Source organism: Equus caballus, chromosome 16, assembly GCF_041296265.1.
Source record: "Equus caballus isolate H_3958 breed thoroughbred chromosome 16, TB-T2T, whole genome shotgun sequence".
NCBI lineage: Eukaryota > Metazoa > Chordata > Mammalia > Perissodactyla > Equidae > Equus > Equus caballus.
The window spans coordinates 15,347,720-15,361,093 of NC_091699.1; the positions used below are offsets into that span (position 1 = coordinate 15,347,720).

The window sequence follows — 13,374 nt, forward strand, 5'->3', positions numbered from 1 at the left end:
TAACCTGTATACTCCTCACTTTCTCATTCTAGACATGTAAATGACCAAAAGTTAAGAGGAGGGAGTGTAGTGGCTTAGAACTCCCTTAGAAAAACTGCAGAATGAAGCAAGAGGTAGCGCTGTGATAGTTTTTAGAGGGAGTGTGAACCTGGGAACTTCTTTTGCATTCTTTGCATTATTTCACAACTAGTTCCAGATAAAAATAATTTTCTCCTTTGAGACTAAGAATATGGAGTTTGGAGATGGAGAGCATGTTGATTTGATTCCTTTGTTTTCTAGCCTTATTCTGGGTGATTGGCTGAACTAGGATTGGTTCTGCCCTTTCTTCAGTCTGTCCTGTTCTCCCTCTCAGTAAAAGAATCTCAACATTCAATCTCATGGTGAGGCACAGAGGTTGGATCTATAATAGGACAGAGTTGGGAGATCTGTTTTTCCTTCTTGATTTTGACATACCAAAGCAATGCTTGATTCTTTTTACTAAAAGAAGACAAAATATGACTTTGCATCATATGCTTTGGGCTCATGAAGTTATTCTTTGGAATAGTTTTTTTTCATTTTTAAAAATTGAGGTATAATTTGTGAATATACAAATCTAAGATGTATATATAGCTCAGTGAATTTTGACATCTGCATACAGATGTGTATGATGTATAGTTATAACCACCAGTCAGATCAATATATAGAACATTTTCTTCCCCCACCAGAAAGTTCCTTTATGCCCCTTTCCAGTCAATAACCTCTTTTTGAACCCTTTGAGTGTTTTATTATTCATATTAAGAAGCCAATGAAAATAAATCTTGACATCTTTTATATTTCATCAGTAATTTGAATCTTGAACCCTATAATAAAGTCTGATGTGTAGAGAGTAAGGTCTTTTGCCTTTTAGAAATAGATAAGGCATAATTGTGTTAAAATGCATGTCTAATAAAATCCTAATCTAGTGTGGAAAGGGAGTAGTTTTACATTGATAAAGTGGCACTATTGTTTACCAGCCTTTTCTTTTCTGTGTAGATTTTTTCCTGAAAGTTTTTTGGTTGTCTGAAAGTAAATTTATTGGCAAAATTGTACTTAAGTAAGAAAAGGAAAGTTGTTTGGCCAAATGAATGATGAGCTTGTTGTGAGATCTGTGAATCCTGTTCTTCCTTCTGCCTGTGCCGTTGTATAATCTGGAGAACAAAGCCTAACCTCACTTTTTATTTTTGGGGGGTGGGGACTGAGGAAGATTGGCCCTGAGCCAACATCCATTGCCAGTCTTCCCTGTATTGCTTGAGGAAGATTGGCCTTGAGCTGCCATCTATGCCAGTCCTCCTCTATTTTGTATGTGGGTCACTGCCACAGCATGGCTTGATGAGTGGTATAGGCCTGCCCCTGGGATTTGAACACACAAACCCTGGGCTGCTGAAGTGGAGCGCACTGAACTTAACCACCATGCCACTGGGCTGGCCCCAATCATTTTTTACATCTAATATTTATTCAACACTTTTTTGTCTGAGGCGCTGTGTGTGAATCTAAAGTTCTGTGGTGCTACTTCAGCCTACCCATACTTTAGCTATTTATTATCTGATCTTCCTTACTAATTTATATATCGATATTTTTTACTTCAGAAGTTTTAGATTTACAGAAAAATTAAGCAAAGATAACATAGAGAGTTCTTGTATACCATGCACCTGTTTTTCCCTATTAACATCTTGTTTTATTAGTTTTATTGAAATATATTTCACATACCTTCAAATGCACTCATTTAAAGTGTACCTTTCATTGGGTTTTAGTCTATTCAAAGAGTTGTACAACCATCACCACAATCTAATTCCAGAATATTTTCATCATCCCAAAAAGAAATTTTGTACCCATTTAGCAATCTTTCCCCATTTCTGTCCCTGCCTTAGCCCTATGTAACCACTGATCTACTTTCTGTCTCTATGGCTTTGCCTATTCTGGACATATTGTACAAATGAATTTATAGAATTTGTGGTCTTTTGTGACTGACTTCGTTCACTTAGCATGTTTTCAAGGCTTATCCATTCTGTAGCATGTTTCAGTTCTTTTTTTATTGCCAAATAATATTCCATTGTATGGCCGTACCACATTTTGTTTGTTCATTTATCAGTTGATGGATGTTTTCATTTATTACGCTTTTTGGCTATTATGAACAATGCCACTGTGAACATTTGTATACAGGTTTTTGTGTGGACTATATATATGTGCCTAGAAATGGAATTGCTGAGTCTTGTGGTAACTCTTATGTTTATCATTTTGAGGAACTGCTTACCCAGGCCATTTTATATTCCCACCAGCAATGTATAAAGGTTCCAATCTCTCCACGTTCTCTCCAATACTTACTATATTGTCTCTCTTTTGATTTTAGCCATTCTAGTGTCTGTGAAGTGGTGTCTCATTGTGATTTTGATTTGCATTTCTCTAATGATTAGTGATGTTGAGCATCTTTTCATGTGTTTATTGGTCAGTTGTATATCTTCTTTGGAGAAAGTTTTATTCAATTTCTCTATTTTTTAATAACCAGTTTTTTCAGTTGTCATTGGTGATGAATAGATTGAAAGTTGTACAATTGCCCTGATGTAGGGTGATACACTGCCATGTACCTTCATAATCATGGAATCTGGATTGTGGTATGATAGTGATTAATGAAAAGTTTGAGTCTCTTGGGAAGTTTAACGTATTTTTATTGAGCACCAACTGTGTGTCAGGCACTATGAAGGGGGAAAAAATTAAATGATCAAAGTCCTAGGTTATGTTTGTTGTCCATGTGGGGAAGGTGGGAGGGAAGCAGTGCTAACCTGTTAGAGCAAAGAAGTCAAAGGTAAATTTCCTAAAATGTTAGTTTATTTTTATGATTTGTCTTATACTGAAATTATTTGCATTTCCATCTTTGTTTCATAATGACTTATTTGCTCAAATACATTTAACCAATGAAAATGTATTTATTTTTAAATACATATTTTAAAAAATATTTCTATAATGAGAAGGAAATGTAACTTTGAGACATCACCTTGTTCTCCCTTGAGTATTTAAGGCTCACCAGCAATGGTGATCTAGTGGTTAAGATTCGCCACTTTCACCGTGGTAGCCCAGGTTTGCTTTCTGGTCAGGGAACCACACCACCCATCTGTCGGTTGTCATACTGTGGCAGCTGTGTGTTGCTATGATACTGAAAGCTGTGCCACTGGTATGAAATACCAGCAGGGTCATCCATGGTCGATAAGTTTCACTGGAGCTTCCAGACTAAGACAGACTAGGAAGAAGGACCTGGCCACCCACTTCCAAAAAAAATTGGCCATGAAAACTCTATAAAATAGCAGTGGGAGACGCGGGGGCCTGGCCCGGTGGTGCAGTGGTTAAGTTCCTGTGCTCCTCTTCGGTGGCCCGGGTTTCACTGGTTTGGATCCCAGGTGTGGACCTAGCACCGCTCGTCAAGCCACACTGTGGCGGCCATCCCGCAAAGAGTAGAGGGAGATTGGCACAGATGTTAGCTCAGGCCAGTCTTACACACACCCACCCACACACCCACACACACACACACCCAGGCAGGGCATTGTTTGATATGATGCTGGAAGGTGAGAGAGTGGTGCAAAAAAGACCAGGCTGGGTTCTGCTCTGCCATACATAGGGTCAGTAGGAGTCAGAATTGACTTGATGGTACTAACAACAACAACAAAAAATTAAGGCTTAAATATGATTATAATAATAGGTTGTCTATGAAAATTTTGCAATGTCTGTGGCAAAATGAAGGAATTCCACTATGGGCAAGTCAGAATTTCAATAAAAATTTGAAAATCTGGACTACAAGATTGTCTTTGTTCCTTCAGATTATTGCTATATTTATCAAATTATTTTTTCATCAATTTACCATGTATATTTATATTATTGCTTTGACAGTGTGAGAATAAAGAAGTTTTTTGCAGATAGTCAGTTACTTGGTGTAAAAAGTCACTAAAGCTACCAGAAAAAATCTTAAATTTGACCTGTGCCTATGAATAAGAAAGTCTGTTCTTTAACAGGTATGTTGGAAACTAAGAGGCAGTTAGGCAAAACAGAGGATAATTTGGCATTTGTATATTTTAATCCTTTTGTTGTTTTTCTCAGCCCCTTGATGGCCACACATGCTTTCAGGTGTTGAAATGTGAGAACATTAAAAAAAGGTTTTTTTGATCCTGAGTACTGAAACTGAAAACATTTTCTTTTTATAAGAGCATATGTAAAAAGAGACATTACACCACAAATGATCCTTAATGATCTTTGATTTATTCTAATTTTTCAATATGTCTTGAAGCTGTTAAGTGTTTGCTGTGATATGGAGGATAGTATTCTGATTAGCACTGTAAAATTTATCCCCATGTAGAGAGGCAGTTGTAGTAGAGTAGTCGAGAGATTTAAGTTCCATCTCTTCTGCTTGCTGACTCTGTGACCGTCAGCGTGTTATTTAAGCCTCATTTTCCTCATCTGTAAAATGTGAAATAACAGCAAGGGCCTCACAGTGTTGTTGTGAGGATCAAATGAGATAACGTGTTGAGAACTACTTTGAAACTACAACGTGCTATACAAATGTGAGCTGGGGCTTTAAAAGGTCTCTAAATCTGTAAAGAACAGTTGTTTCGTATTATTAGCTTTTGTCTTCAATTTACGGATTCTTCCTGCTTCCTGTAAATTTGTTTATAATTAAGCCCAATTGGTGATTTCCTTTTCTTACCAGATTTAGCAAAAAACTGTGTGAGTGGCAAGAACCTTCCACATAGAAGTTAATGTTGTTGTACCTAGGGTGATGAGAAATACCTGCTGTAGCATTTTGAGTGGGAACCAAGATGCTGCTGCCACTTCCTATATAGGTGTCTGGCGTTTCCTAAAATAAATTTAAAAAAAACCCCAAAAACCCAGTACTTAGGTTGTGCTTATTGCATGCCAGGCCCTGTTCTAAGTGTTTTACATTTAATCTTCACAATGACTCTATGAGGGTAGGTACTCTTGTAGCCCACGAGGAAATTGAAGGTTAGTAAACTCCTTACGGTGGTTGGTGCTGCAGTGCTTTGAAACCTTTTCTTTTGGGTTGAGCTCAGGCTTGTTATGGTTGCACTTCACACATTTACATTCTTACCACACCTTTGCAAAAAATTACTCTGTTTGCTTTCAGCAATGTTATTTAAAATTTTATCTTTTATTACGTCTAGAAGGCATGGTAGATTTTGGGATATATAAAGGCCCAGGAGTAGTGTTTTTGTCCAACTCTGTGTTGGAAAATTTTGAAACAAATGATAGGTATTGGTTAGGCATACTGGTGGTATTTCATATATCTCCTATTTTGTCAATTCTAAGAGGAATGGTTTTTTGCATTTTAATGTCTTGAAATTGTGTGCATTTAATATGGTAGTATTTCCCCTCAAAAAGCTGTTATTCAGGTAAAGGTATGCCTTTTAATCAATTGATGCTGTCTAGCATCAAGAAAATACAATAATGTTTAATCCATTTGACTTTTATTTTTTAGCTAACACTCAATATCAGTGTGCCATTCTTGGCCCCTGTACTAATCTTTGCATCTTCCGTACTGACAGCTAGATTTTCTTTTATCCAGCTAAGACTGGAGTTGCTGTGAATTCTGAGACTTAACTTTGTGCTCTCACTCTTTTTAGACTTCCTGTAAGAATATCTGGATGACTCAGGAACAGAAGTATCTTATTTACATGTTTTGCCTTAGTAACTGCTGCTAATTTAGTGAATCAACTAGTTGAGGGGGAAAGTTAGCAGATAATTTCTCTGAAGAGAGGGCCAAAGTTAACTCAAAAAGTCCAAGGGCGGTTAATGTTTATTGAATAAACTGAAAACATTGTGTTATTTTTGGGAACCCACCTCCACTCCTGTCCTTATCCCTATCCCATGGCAACCTGTAATTGTTACTACACAGAATTGGGGTTCTCTGCCTCATGTGCATAAACAAGCCAGTTGATTATGGCATCAGCCTTTAGGGGAGAAATAATCAGCTTTTATTCTGCGAGGTTGATCTGCAGGGAGACAGGGGGCGTGTGCCCTCAGGTCTGTCTCCCAGATTCAGAATTTGGGGTGAAATTTAATAGGTTAGGAAGAACAGGCTGGCACACTGAAATGCTAGTGGGATAGGTTTTGATTGGTGGGCTCCAAGCATTTATGGTAAAGTTTTAAACATTTATGATGGGGCGGGAAAGTAATTTTAACACTGATCTTCTGAATCAGGGACTCCTTGCTTGTGATAATGAGTCCGACTTTCAAGTTGGTGTCATGTCCCGGTCCTTGGGTTCTTTGGGGAGGAGGATCTTTAGTTCCCAGGTCATTTCAGGTCACGTCATCGTCTTTTATGCATGCCCTGGCTATGTGACTTTGCAGTTTTTCTGAAAGATAATTCTTAATCACTCTATTGATAAGAGACAGGGTCAGTTGAACTGGTCCTGGAGGGCCTGTGGTTACATAACCTGTTCTTCATCTCTGTAGTTTTGTTATTTTGAGGATGATATGTAAATGGAGTCATATAGTATATAACCTTTTAAGATTGGGTTTTTTTTTCATTCACTAAGCATAATGTCCTTGAGATCTGTCCAAGTTGTTATGTGTATGAATCAATACTTCCTATTTATTGCTGAGTAATATTCCATTGTATGGGTGTACCAGAGTTTGTTAAACGTTCACCTATGAGGAACATTTGCATTGTTTGCAGATGGTGTATTATCACTAATGCTGCTATGAATATTCGTGTACAAGTTTTTATGTGAACATATGTTTTCATTTCTCTGGGATAAATGCCATGGCATGTGATTACTGGGATGTATGGTAACCGCATGTTTAATTTTATGAGAAACTGCCAAACTTTTCCATAAAGGCTATACCATTTTACATTCCTACCAGCAATGTAATGAGGCCACTAATACTTTTTTATTGCTTGTTCATTTTTTCTATCATATAAGTTGTGGTAGATGCCAAAAATTTAAGAAAAATTTGTGAGAAAAATCATAAAATCAAAGGTCTGTGCGTTAGTATAGTTATTTTAGCAGAATATACAATTTCAGGAGAATGAAATTATAGTTTTTCTAGATTATTTGCTTTGGCAGTCTTTATTGACCTTGTTTGAAAAGATTAATAACTTCGAAGAATGAGGTAGGGGCTAGCCCCATGGCTGAATGGTTAAGTTCACATGCTCCGCTTTGGCGGCCCAGGGTTTCGCTGGTTCGGATCCTGGGCATGGACATGGCACCGCTCGTCAGGCCATGCCGAGGTGGTGTCCCACATGCCACAACTAGAAGGACCCACAACTAAAATATACAACTATGTACTGGGGGGATTTGGGGAGAAAAAGCAGAAAAAAAAAAAAAGATTGGCAACAGTTGTCAGCTCAGGTGCCAATCTTTAAAAAAAAAAAAAGAAGGAGGTAGATTCCTTACTAAATTTTCATGCTAAGTCATTGGAATCTGAAGCACCAATGTTTCTTTCTCTTTAACTCTCATAATTTCTGTAGAAATGTTTATCTTTTCCTAAACTGTGAGTAATTTGTTACTATAGCCTTTATTTATAATGGCGTATCTTATATTTTTTCATTCTTTTGTGTTTTTATTTTGTCATGAATTATAATACTCACTGTTTTTATGAGTTAGAATCCTTGAAACACCATTGAGAACTGTTTGCTTAATATCAAAATAGACAATTCCATACCCAGGTTTTACTCAGTTGCTGTGAAATAGTGTGGGGCTTTTTTAGGCCAAGGAAGCTATCCAAGAATTTTGTGAATAAGGCTGAGAATTGACCTTGCCAGAATTCATGGGGAAAATGTCTTTTTTCTTGTTTTGTATGGTGGAAGAGGGTTTTTCATCCAAACATTGCTGTGATTTCTTCTCCTTTTCTTATTAAGCTTTTCTTTTTAAAAAAATGCCTAGCGATTTTAACTTCTTTAAATGTTATTTTTTGGTAGACTTTTATTTTCAGTGATTTATCTTGAGATAAACTGAGTAAGAGGTTCAGATTTCAAGACAAACCAGGGATTTATCTTTGCTTTGGGACTTGACAATGAGATGTAAAAAAAAAGGACTAGTAATTTTATTATGAAAACTCTAATCAAACAGGTTTAGATTGCTTTATTTTAGAGTATTCAATCGAGTTTGACTTCTTGATGGTTTCCTCATGTAAATAGGAGACCATGAGAAGAAGACTTATGATGAATAAACTTCATTATCCCTTCTAAAGGGACCTTGCTAAAGGAAATTAAATATAGTAAGTATCATGATGGCCGCTTGACCTGGTATTCAACGTTTTGTGATTGCTGGCAACTGAATTTTGACTTAGGCAATCTGGACTATGTTTGATGCTTCTTGAGCATGGTTCATGCATTCATTCATTCATGCAACACGTTTTTATTGAGCTACTCAGGCACTAAGGATATAATGTGGAGCAAAACTTGATGTGATAACATCCCCCATTGAACCTGTGGTCTGATGGAGGAGATATTAATACTAAATAAAAAGTTACATTACAACTGCAGTGGTGGTATATAAGTGATAATATTAGTGAAATTTGACCAGGTTAGAAAATACATCCTCAGGAAATGATAACTTGTGCTACGATTTGAAGGAAGAGTAGGTGTTAACTTGGCAAAGAGAGGAGGGGTGGTTGTCCAGGTAGAAGGAACAGCAGGTGCAGAGGCCCTGTGGTAGAAGGGAATATGATGAAATGAGGCACCACCTAATTAAGGCAGCTAGTATGGCATGAGAAGTGAGAGCTAGAGGGAGAAAGAACATGGTTTGAGGTGGAGAGAGAGAGGCCTGCCCTTGCAGGTTTTTATAGGTCATGTAGATGAATACATGTATGGGAGCTGCTTTTCCCATGTGGTATGCTTACAGGTACTTTTCCTTTCCTTTAGGTTTTTATGTATATTGGTGTATACTGCACTTTTAACCAAAGAGTAGGTATTGGGAAATACTTGCAGAGTGAATCAGTAATTTTAATGCTTTCCAGAAATACCATTCTGCTTATGTTTCCTGTGTGTTGGCAAATAATTAAGGCTGCAATATTAATTCATATTTGCAGTTAATTAGTAGTATACTCCCCATACCCAACAATTCCATCCTCTTCCATAAGTCTTCTATTTTTATTCTAGAATTTTATAAAATGTTAAGATGAAAATGACCTTATTGCTCAGAAGCATGTTGCCTAATGGAATCAACATAGACAGAAAATTAAAAATAGCTCTCTGCATAGTATTGTTCAGCTTTGAGCTATATTGTTCTCTCTTTATGCTAGCTGGTTTATAATTTGATGAAAGTAATATCTGAATATTTTCTTATTCTTTTGATCTTTAAAAATATTAAACTATATTGAATTTTTGTTGTATTGTCTTTTATGACTAAGTTGCTTTCATTGCTCTTGAGCAGATGTTTGAAGGGATTTATATGACAATCTTTTTCTATTTACCCTGCTGGAAGTTTGATCCACTCAACTGATAGCTTTATTTTTCTTTCTTCAAAAGCCAGAACTGGCCCTACAAGAAGGAAAGGAACATATGCTGGAGCCAAAGGCTGGTGCTACCTAGGCCTGTGGGGGTGCGTGTTCAGAAGCTTTGCAGTTGGTTGGCCTGGATCTGTCAAAATACGTTTGTTTGACTTTGGCTGTGTTATGGTTTATTTATATGCTTCTGATTAGTGATCCTGGGAATGACTGCATTATGAGTATATATAGTTTGGAAAATTGTTGTATAGATTGCTTAGGGAGGGAAAAAAACCGCCCCTGAGAAACCCAACTGTTGAATAGGTCCTGAGTTCACTGGCTTAATTTTCTGTGGATGCTGTCCAGTGATTAAACCGCTGCCTTGTCTCAGCAGCAAATGCCAGTATTTTGGATGCAAGTTACTTCTTGGAAGGGATTTTGTGTGATAGGAAGACAAAATGTGAAATTAAATATCTATATCTTAGCTCTGGCCCAAGTAGATCTTGTTAACATTAGTGTGTTGGGTATAAAGTAAGCTCTCTTTTCTGGCTTCAGGAAAGCTTATGGGGGAAAAAAAGGATTCTTTTCTAATTTCTATTGATCTAGCTAGGATATTACAGTGTCTTGCATTTTTGAGACACTCAAACATCTGTTCAGTTGAGTTGTGAGAATGGATAGACAAAAGAATAGGACATTCCGTATTTGAACAGTGTAAGTAGAAAAACATGAATTGATGAGGTAGTAGTATCCTTCCACATTTTTTTCTATTTGAATTTAGACCTTGTTACAGATTTTGCATATCTTTAAGAAAGAAATGCAGACATTTCAGTGAAGTACTAACAGTTTTCAAATGATACCTCATCTGAGCGTTAATTAGAATAGAATTTTCAATTTTCATTAAATGTAATTCTTTCTTATGTATTCCAATATTTGCCAGCATATATATGTATCAAGTATAATCCTTCCTAAATCTTACTCTGTTAAATTTACTTTATGGTCATGATGTGGTACATATTTAACAGTAGTAAAAAAATAATAGCAGCTAACACTTATTGAGTGTTTTATATATAAAGTGCTTTCCATGTCATTGTCTCATTTGTTCTTTGCAGTAACCCTAAGGGATAGGAAATATTTTTATCCACACTTTAGAGATCAAGTCAAGTAATTTTCTCAGGGACCCACAATTAGTAGGCAAGGAACCATAATAGCAGAATGCACAGCATGTTTAAAATTCTGCTTCATTTAAGAAATATTGAAAATTTTTGTAGAAAGTCTGTTTCAGTACATCATTTTGTTTTAGCTTTGAAGGAATTTATATCTTAGAATTGTTGAGAATCATATAAAATAAATTAGAGCTATAGAAAATCTATTTTGTCTTATGTGGTAATATTTCATTAGTTCAATATTGAAGAGGATTAAAGGGTTATAAGTGCTTCCAGATTAAAGTTTACTTCTTGAATAAGTATAACTTTCAAAGAAATTAACTATTTTAAAGTAGTAGTTTTTCTGAAATGTATGTTCCTTTTCAGCCCTGTAAGAAAATTTTTTTTTACCCTGTAAATAGTATTCTAGGTATAATGGAATCTGTTCTTGATAATGCAGGGCTTTTCATTAGGACCATCAATTAATTTATTCTACTACAATCCAGTACTTTTTCTTCTTCCTTACTCTAAATTCTCTTATTATTTGTGTACACTGATTCTTATATTCCTCCCTTTATTTAAATAATTAAACTATTCAGAATTATATGTAAATCAAGAGTTAAACAGGTCTCACCTGTAAAGAAGCATGTGGTTCACCAAATTCTGGGAAAAAAAGATACTATTATTAGAGTATTTAGGGTATTTCCTAAATGGCAGACATGATTTTCATATACTATTTCTTTTAATCCTTACAACAGCTATATGATTTAGGTATTATTATCCTGTTATAGAAAATGAGGCTGAGGCTTAGAGAACCAAGGCTCTTTTTACTAATAATTGTTGAAACTGATAATCAGATTTAAGACTTTGATTCTAAGGCCTAGATTCTTATCTACTGTTTTATACTGCTTGCAGGTTTATTTCCTGTTTGTCTCACAGCTCCTGGCTCTGTGTTGACTATGTAGGTGTTCAAACTAATTTTTGTTTCTTTATCACCTTATTAAAATTTATTTTTTACAATTTTATTGAAGTGCAGTTAACATGCAATAAATTGTTTGCATGTATTTAAAGTGTTCAATTTAATGAGTTTTGACATAAGTATACACTTTGAAACCGTCACCATAATCAAGATAAACATTTTCATCACTCCCAAGAATTTTCTCCTGTCCCTTATAACCCTTGTAATCTCTTCTTCCCCTCAGTTCCATCTATAGGCAACCACTATAGGTTAGTTTTATATGTGTATGTACATATGTATGTATATTATATAAATAATTTTATATAAATGGAATCATAAAGCATGTGTTCTTTTGTGCTTGGCTTCTTTCACTCAGCATGCTTTTGAAATTTATCTAAGTTATTGCATACATTGATCCTCCCCGCCCACACGCCACTTTTTTATTGCTGAGCAGTATTCTATTGTATGGATTTGTTTATTCCATTTACCTGTTAATGTGAGATTTCAGTTGTACACTATTTCTTGACTGTCACCACATAAGTGCTCCCCTTCGTCCTCTGTGCCCATGATGACTAGTTTTGTAGTAAGTTTTGAAATCAGGAAGTAAAAGTCCTCCAGCTTTGTTCTTCTTTTTCAAGATTGTTTTGGCTAGTCAGGGTCTCTTGAGATTCCATATGAATTTTAAGATACGTTTTTCTAGTTCTGTAGAAAACATTGGGATTTTGATACAGATTGCATTGAATTGGTAGATTGCTTTGGGTAGTACTGACATCTTAACAACATTAAGTCTTTCAGTCCATGAACATGCGATTTGTTTGCATTTATTTATATCTTTAATTTCTTTCAGCAAGGTTTTGTAGTTTTAATTGTACAAGTCTTTCACTTCCTTGGTTAAGTTAAAGTATTTTATCCTCTTTGATGCTGCGTAAGTGGAATTGTTTCTGTAATTTCTTTTCAGATTGTTGATTGTTTATTTATAGAAATGGGACTCCTTTTTGTGTTTTGACTTTGTTTACTGCTACTTGGCTGATAATTCATTTATTAGTTCTAATGGTTTTTTTGTGGAATCTTTAGGGTTTTGAATATATCATCCATGAACAGAGATAATTATTCCTTTCCAACTTGGATGCCTTTTATTTCTCTTTCTTGCCTGATTGCTCTGGCTAGAACTTCTAGTACCGTGTTGTATGGAAGTTGTACAAGTTGACATTCTTGCCTTGTTCTTGATATTCAAAGAAAAAACTTTCAATTTTTCAACATTGAGTGTGGTGTTCATTGTGGGTTTTTTCATATATGACTTTTATTATGTGGAGGTAGTTTCCTTTGATTCCTTTTTTCCTCCTCCCCAAAGCTCCAGTACATAGTAGTATATCCTAGTTGTAATTTGTTCTAGTTCTTCTATGTGGGATGTCACTACAGCATGGCTTGATGAGCAGTGTGTAGGTCCACGCTCAGTATCTGAACTGGCAAACCCTGGGCTGCCGAAGTGGAGCACACGAGCTTAACCACTCGGCCACAAGGCTGGCCCTGATTCCTATTTTTTGAGTGTTTTTTTTTTTTTTTTAATCATGAAAGGGTGTTGAATTTTGTCAAGTGCTTTTTCTGCATTAATAAGGATGATCATGTGGTTCTTTTCCCCTTAATTCTGTCAGTGTGGGGTATTACAGTGATCGATTTTCTTCTGTTTAACTATCCTTGCATTCCTGGAATAAATCTCACTTGGTCATGGTGTATAATCTTATTAATAGGCTTCTGAATTCTATTTGCTATCTATTTGTATCTTGTTGAGGATTTTTGCATCACTGTTCATAAGGGATATTAGTCTGT

General features: G+C 35.8%; 1 protein-coding gene across 10 annotated transcripts in view; it reads left to right on the plus strand.

Annotated features, from left to right (window-relative positions):
• TMCC1 (transmembrane and coiled-coil domain family 1) overlaps window positions 1-13,374 on the plus strand; it is a 251,308-nt gene that overhangs the window by 36,787 nt on the left and 201,147 nt on the right. Inside the window, exon 1 of one of the 10 annotated variants that reach the window (XM_070237207.1) lies at window positions 9,496-9,563. The exons of the other annotated variants lie outside the window; for them this stretch is intronic. The gene's annotated coding sequence lies outside the window, so the exon portion shown is untranslated. Of the gene's footprint in view, window positions 1-9,495; window positions 9,564-13,374 lie in introns of those variants that run through there. 10 annotated transcript variants of the gene reach the window in all.